Here is an 8,436-nt window from a genome sequence, read left to right on the forward strand (position 1 = left end):
GTCATGGGAGTGGCACTTTGTTTATTGTCAAATAAATTGCTTAATTCATTGTTTTAAATAAGTGATACATACAACAGTACGAACTTTTGTAACATTTAAAAGGTACCAACCAGTTCCCCTGTCTGGAGATGACTGCCTCACCAGTTTCTTACTTGCTCCTCCCGAGACAAACTATGAAAATAAAGTACATCAGTGCAGTCTTTTATTTTTTCACACAATGGCAACATTCTATACACACGATCTTATACGCATTAATTTTTTTTTCACCGTCAACCACCATCAACATCACCAGATATTTTGGGGGTCACTGCACATCAGTATCTCTTTGGCTGCCTTCTTTTTTTTAATTAAACTTTTTATTTTGAGATATGGGTAGATTTGCCTGTGGCTGTCTCATTCTATTTTATGGCCGCATAATATTCCATTGCACAGATCACCAGAATTTATTTAAGGAGTCTTTGTGAGTGGATATGTAGGTAATTTCTAAATTTCTGCTATTAAAACATTGATGTAATTAACAATCTTGGACACATTATTTCACACATCTGAGAGTAAACATCTTGCAGCGTAAGTCCTTAAAAGTAGAGCTGATGAGTCCAATATATGTAATTTAACTTACAACACTAAAAATTATCCTCCATTGAGGTTATGTCAATGCACACTCCCAACAGGACAGAAGAAGTTAGCTGCAGGACTTCGATTTCGGGGGCAATTGGACATTTTCTTCCTAGTCTGATTGATGGTCAGATTTTCTGAACTTCTGTTTGCTGACCACAGACTTCAACGTATATCATTTTATATCTTCTTTTAATGTATCATTTAGATCTTCTGTACTGACCACTTTTGCTCCCCTGTTCTGTCAGTGACTAAAGTAAGATTTTCTAGTAATAATATGTTTTTATTTATTTCCCCTTTCAGTTCCCCTAAGTTTTGCTTTATGAATGTCAATTCTGCGTTGCTTGGTGCAGAGAGATTCAAACTTTACATCTGCACTACGGATTGAACGGTTTGGCACTAGTGCGCCTCGTTTGCAGCGAAGATGGCAATCATCATTTTCTTTTTGCTTCTTTTTTCTCAGTATGCCTTTCTCCAGTCTTTCATTTTCAGCTTTGGAAGTCACCTTGTTTCAGGAGAGTTTCCAAGAGTCTCCTGGGAGAGTCAACGGTTGAATTTTGCCTGGTAATCCAAACTACAGTAAGTGGATTTAAGATACAGGGATTGCGAGGGCATACATTTCAGTTTGGATTCAGCTGACATAGTTTATGTCAAACTGCCTATTATTACAGTTTCTTTCACTGTATGCTGTATTTCCTTATTTGGGGGAAAGAGATTTAGGTAGTTTTAAAAGATTGTGTTTTTTACTGACTACCTTTATAAATATAGCTCTTTGTAAGGTATTTAATCACCTGTTTCTTTGGACATTAACTCCTTCACCACATTACTGTGATTACACTTTCTTACAATCCTCCTTCTCCCTCTCTTCCTCCTTCTTTTTCCTTCCAAAAAGTGTTTTAGTTTTTTTAATTGTTTTGTTTGATTTGTGTTTTGTTTCATTGGGGTTTTTGCTTCAGGACGTGCTGCTTTCCTTGGAGAAATGCTGCCTTGCCATCTTTGTCTGGGATGTATAAGGCAGGTGTCCCCTCTCGGGGTCTTCCTTCACCCACCCACTCACACACCTTCCACCACATTTAAAAGCCTTCTCCCATCCATTTTTCTCCTTGTTTCATCTGAGATGGAGTCTGTATCACTCCTGTGAGAGTGATTACCCCTGCACGCAGTCTCGAGTGTCCTCAGAAGAGGGAGCCAGAGGAAAATACTACAGGGAGAGGAGGAGGAGATGTGACCAGGGAAGCAGAAATTGAGTGATGTGGCCACAAGCCAAGGACAGCCACCAGGAGCCAGAAGAGGCGAGGGATGAGTTGAAGCCTCTGGAGGGGGCGCAGCGCTGCCCATACCTTGATTGCAGCCTAAAATATAACTGCTTTTGGACTTCTGGTCTACAGAAAGAAGAGCTAATAAACTTCAGTTGTTTTAAGCCATCAAGTGGTAATTTGCTACAGCAGCCCTCGTGAAACAGATAGGCATGGTGTCATGTCATCTACCATTACAGTGTCACGGAGAAAAGTCCTCCATGCTTCAACCATTTGCCCCTCCTCCCAAACCCCTGGCACCCACATCTATACCCATATGTACACCTGTATACACACATATATGTATACACACACACACATATATACACATACATGTGTACATACGTGCATGTATGTATGTATATACATGTACATATATTAGTAACAAAATTATTATTTTCAATTAAAGTGCTTGCATGAGTAATAATACTTAAATTTACATAGTATATTACATTTTACAAAATGCTTTAAGAGTTCCTGGTTAGCTTGTATAATATTTAAAACATCTGACTTCCAGTCACCTCTCCTAGCGTTTACTCCGCACGATGAAATATCTTCTATAACATCTGACCTTCTTTGGGAGTTCCTTTCGGCTTACTTGCTACAGTACCAGGTTTGGAAAGATCTGTCATGAAAAATGAATAAGAGACATTTAGTTGGGCTATAGACTATTTCTTTGTTGAAACTTTTGAGCAAAAAATTTAACTGAATCTCTTTACCAAGACTCCCTTCTGGTAACACAACTGCCTTACGCCAGGGAAATGGCCTCACCCAACCCAGCACTTTCTGTTTCCAAAGCGCTTTTCTGTCTGCTCCCTGCTTTGATCCACATATCAAACCCATGGGGTAGAGCAGGTTGTTGTGAGACCCTCCTGACTTGAATTTTGTCTCTTGTCTGTCTTGTCAGTTACTACAGGTGCTAATAAGTAATTACAGGATAGCTGGGCGGAGTAAGGACGGAGGTAGCCCAGCGAAGAGCACCTAGAACATTCTGTTTAGTTCCATTTCTTGCTTACGTGTGGTCATCTGGGTGTGCGTGTTCCGGTTGTCCCAGAGGCTGCCAGCCTCCCCAGGGCTCTGCCCGTTCTTTCCAATCTGAGTGTCTACAATCACTCTTTCCACTGGAGGAAAACATAATTCCTGTTGCTTGGGGAAAAGAGAGAAGGCTTGCATGGGGTCAACCTGCCTGGCCACTCTTCCTGAATCAACCCAGCCCACCAGGCTGTCATTCCCTCCCTCCCCCACCCCCAGCTTCTCCCGCCTCCAGAGGAAAAGCAACCTCTGTGCTGCTCCCACCGTTCTGTGCTGGCGCCATCTCTTCTGCAACACGGGCTTCCCTTGCTGGCTGGCTTCCTGACCGCATTGATCTTTGGGGGCCCCTTCGCAGATTTAAGACTGAGAATATCCAGTGTTGTTCACAAGGGTGAGGATTTTATCATTTCTATGGAATTTGTGGATGAGCACGGTGAGGGCAGGGGCCGGGGCAGAGGAACTGCCACCGTCATGTGGAAGCCACAAAAACCAATATTTACAGAGGTATTTTTAAAAGCCAGTTTAAACCTAAATATCTTATTTAAGTAACATCTATTTAAGGCTTTTGATAGCTTTTCTGTGTGACTTGGGATAAAAGATTTCACCTCCCCAATTTCACTTTCCATCTGCAAAATGAAGGATGTGGGCAAGATGATCTTTAAGCCTCTTTCTATCTGAAATCCTAGATGCATATTTTAAATGCAGCTGTGTGTGACCACTGCAACAAGGCTTCCTACCCCCGGATCCCCATAAACAATTCATAGCTTTCCCATCCTTTATCTCCAAGGAGAGTCACATGATTAATTCTACCCTTCCCAGTCCCTGCTTTTGCACTTAGCATTACAGTAAAACTCATTAACTTGGATGGCACTAATTTAGAATATATGATAATTCTGTGAGTGGACCAAAGTTTTATCTTTGTTTAGTAAAACGTGACTTTGCGGCAAGTGCAGATAAAGTGTCAATACTACGACCAAACCTGTGTTCAAAACCCTTAAGAAGCAGCTATTTTTCAAGTCCCTGCAAGCATTTTTGACACATGCATTTATATCTACTCAGAACCAGCTTTTAACCCAGAGCGTCAAAGCAAATCGCCCGATGGTCGGATCTCCTGTCTGCTCCGAGCCTGGCTTCTTTCCCATTGGCCCTGTTACGTGCTGGCTCCAGCCTTTTGAAAATGGGAAAAAATTCTGTGCCATGTAAAAGAGTGAGTAATCCACATTGCAGTGGGAGTGAGACAGCCAAACAGGGAAACTCTGGTCCTGCAGCAGCAAGCAAAGAATTTCTAACCTCGGCTGCTGCAGCCTGATGGAACGGGCACAGCAGACTGGGGAGGGGAGCTCTAGCTGACGAAGGGGAAGCTCTTCCAGGCGGCATTTACCGTCGCCCTCTGCCCCAAGTCAGACACTAGCCAGTGTTTCAGCTGGGAGCCTTGCGACTCTGGAGGAGATTTCTGTCTTCAGGATCCGTATGTTTACAAGTGCCATAGGTGGTGTCTAAGCCCACCTCCAGTTGAGAACTGTTACACTGATAAGAAGGTATTACAAACTGGTAGTTATTAAGACTCACCCTGCAGTGATGCCTGGAACTTACCTGGAATTTAATAACAGATGCTTAAGTTACTAGTTTCTTAAACTGTGTAATTTACATTCTTGTTATTGCTAAGGACACATAGCTGAACTGTGTGGACTCAGTATTTGCAACCCAAATCTTCAAGTCTGGAATGGGCAGAAAAGGTCAAAGCAGCCCCCTGCCAGGAATTGAACTTGGACAGGGTATCTGTCCCTTCTGGAGCTTGTCAGCCCTCTCTGCCAGAGGACAAGTCCAGGTGAGTGGATTCAAGTTTACCTGTGCTGTAAATGTGCTGCTTGGCACCTGTTCACCTAAACGGTAACTTTACAATTTCCTAGGAAGATGGAGTTTTCCAGATTCCCTAGGGAAAGAACTCACTGTCAGCTAGTGTCACAAGCCACCCTGTATCCAGATGGGGTAGTGGGGGTGAGGATGCTGGCAGGGAGGGTCACATCGGACATTAATGGCTTCTCTTGCTGTGTGAATTTTGGGGGTGGACATCCTTAGAGACTGGGCAAACTTGCAAACCCGCAACGTTCCTATTAGCCAGCCATCGTGTCCCCCGTCTGCCCCATCGTTAGGAATTTGCAGCAGTCACAAGAATATCGTTGTATTTATTCTCACTTTTTCCATTTCCAATTTTAAATTTTTCCAATATCTCAAATTATTTCCATAATGGGTACCCCCCCAAACACACTTCATATTTGACTTGAAGATCAAACTTCACGAGATGCTTGGAGATCTCTTTACTGTTTCATGAAACTGAAGTAAACAGCCTTATCAGGGAACATTGCTATCATCGCTAAAGTGCTTCTCTCCTGGTGAGATGAGACCTATGGCCCCTGGAAAGAGATCACAGAGATCACAGTACCCTGGGAATTTCTGATCATGGGCAGCTGATCCTGCTGGGCCAGGATTTTTTGGCCAAAAAGTCTGTTCTATCACAAATCAGTCCCTCCTTCCCAGATGTGTCAGGCAAGAAACCTGCCAGATGCTTGAAATTTCAATACTGGCTGCCCGATTCTGGACCGAACTGAGAATTTTAAGTCTGATTTCTAAAAAGGCGAAGTAGGAAGCCAAGACTGACATTTCCCAAAGGCTGTCCACCATGATGTCTGCGGCAGCTTTATCTACAATAGAAAAGAGTTTCCAGTCTTAAGAGCAGGGCTCTGAAAAGCACAGTAGGCTCACTTAGATGGCACGTTCTTCAGTCACTAAAATCAAATGAATATGCTATCTGAAAGAGAAACAAGCTTATGAGATGCTATGTTTAAAAATCGTATGCATTACCATTGCAACAAAGAAAACATCTCTGCATGAGGACAAAGATTGGAAGGTATGGAGTAGGAAGGAAAATAAGGGTTGCTAGTTTTTTCTATAAAATTTTCATTAAAAGTATTACCTTACTCCAAACACACACACACTCAAAGACGTTTTCTGTAATTAAAATTTGTTTTGTGTTTCTTGTCCTTGCCAGGAGCACTGTTTTTGTGTGGCTTTACATACTCAGACATTAGACCCTGGAACAACGCAGAGGGAAAAATCCAGCCACCCCGAGGGACCTGGTGGCCGAGCCTGCATTGAGTTGCCTGTCTGCAGTGCAATCCAGAACAGCCCTGCCCCAAATGCACCGCACCATTGCCTAAAACCAAGCCCACTGGGCAAAGGCGTTTCCCCAACTGCTGCTGATTTTTGTGACTTCGAAAGAATTCAACAGAAGGTGGCATGGGTGCTGGACCGCCGTTAACAATTCACGTCCGTATCAGTGAAATGCTCTGAAAATTTAATAACATGAAGTTAAAACAGTTCTGTCATTTGGTCCATCCTGCCACTCATGGCAGTCACGCCAAGGCTAGCGTAAGGCACCCTCACCCCCGGATGGCGCTGGGATGCGCACTGCCCAAGACCTGCATCTCTCTATCCCAACTAGACAGTCCAGTTCCTGTAGGAGAAGGAACTGCACAAAGTCCATTCCCACGTCTTCCGAGCGTCCAGAGTGTCATCTGTGCTCAATTAACACGCCTTCAGCACCACTGATCTGGGACAGGGCAAGGGTTCCCTACCTGGATGGCAGTTTCCTGTCTTCATACCTCATCCTCTATTTTGAGAAGATGACTACTCCAATCAGGAAGTTCATTGAAAGAACCAGTCAAAACTTCTTGCTCGTTTCCGTGGAAGAGCAGGTCCTCAGCTTGGTTCCGCAGAGCATCTGGCATGCGTCATACTCCTTGACGGGTCAATAACAGGATGAATCACAGAACTCTAAATGCAGCTGCCGATGTTGCAAAGTGACCCAGTTGCCAGTGCATCTGAGGGAGCTGGGTCTACAACTACAGCCCTTCTCTGAATCTGACAATTGTTTAAAAGGATGAAAGGATGCAAATGACCAAATTCAGAACCATGAATGGCCCAGGATAAAGCCCTCCACATGCATGCTGTATTTCTACTGGTTACCCAGACTGTTTGGGGAATAATTTACTTTTAATGGTGGCCCAAATTATCTTCCCTGACTCAGGAAGTTCCCATCTTCACCAGTCAGAAGCTGGCAGCTCTTGGGAACCATAAAGTGTATTGAACAGTTTCTAGTTCTTACTTTGTTCCTGTTGGCTGTGTGACCCTAGGTGAGTTCCCAACCTCTCTGAAACTGTTTCTTCCTGCATACGTTAAGTGATTAAACAAAATTATTAAGCCTGGAGTCCTGCAAATCTCTTTGCTATTGCCAAGTGTGATCAACCAGCATGTTTCCAGCACTCAGGTTTCAAATCTGAAAGCCTGACACACAGAAGATACTTTGAGGTCAGAGGTCAACAAGACTGACTTCAAACACCCTGTGGTAAAGATGTGATCTTCCTGTCAACGCATTCTGCATTCAAAAGGCAGGGTGTGTTTCTGGAAATTTATTGTGATAGACTTGGGAAATTATAATTTAGATTGAATCTCTTGCAAATCATTGCTTCTGAGACGTTGTTGCCAACTTTCATAATTTTATTTCTCTTATATCCCAGGTACACTCATTCATACTACACATCTGTGAGAATACATATGACACACTTATCTTATGTTTTCCCCACAATCTGAAGCTTAAACGCCTATGGGAAATCAGCAGGCATCATTTCATAGGTCCCAAACAGCGAGCATTTCCTGTTAAATTAAGTTGGTGATCGGATTTATTCTATTAACTAAACCAATTCCTTTTCAGTTGCAGAGAAAATACTGTCTGGTGTCCCAGCTGTCTTTGTGGCACTGGCAGCCCTTTTCTGACCACGTCACGGTGGCCCCTGCCACTGTCCTTGCCAATTAAGAAGATGCAATTTGATGACAGTGTCACCCTCTTCCGTGCTGCCAGCTGAAAGGGATGGAGGCTTCAGTCTGACGGACAGAACTAGGCCTTCTCACACTTACTAATGACTTGAGTTAGAAGGGCATGCATTCTTTGTCATTTTACTTGGTTTGCTATAGAGCCATAATATTTAAAGTCTTGTTTATAAAATCATGCAGAGATAAATGAAGGGGACATTACAAACCACTCTCAGCAGACAGAATCGTGGACAAGAGATACAGGAGTGTGTTCTGTTTTGGGAAGGAAATTATAAACTCCCTAGGTCTATGGACTTGCTCCACTTTGAACACGTATTTGTTTAATGAAGAGGTGGTGTAAGTGTGTGTATAAAATTCATAGGGTCCAAAGGGTACCTAGGGTACAGCAAAAAGTACCAATCCAGCTGAGCACAGCTCTTACCCAGATGCAGCACGCAATTTCCTAAAACTGGTCCCCAGCCAATTAGATGACCTCTCTAATTACCAATTTCTGGTGTATCCTATGGCTTATTTTATAGTTAAGGAAAATGGGACTCAGAATAGCAAAATGATTAATCCAAAGTCACCCGGTGACTGTAGCCGGACTGGGACCCGCGCCTCCCCT

Source organism: Camelus bactrianus, chromosome 27 (genome assembly GCF_048773025.1).
Source record: "Camelus bactrianus isolate YW-2024 breed Bactrian camel chromosome 27, ASM4877302v1, whole genome shotgun sequence".
Lineage (NCBI taxonomy): Eukaryota > Metazoa > Chordata > Mammalia > Artiodactyla > Camelidae > Camelus > Camelus bactrianus.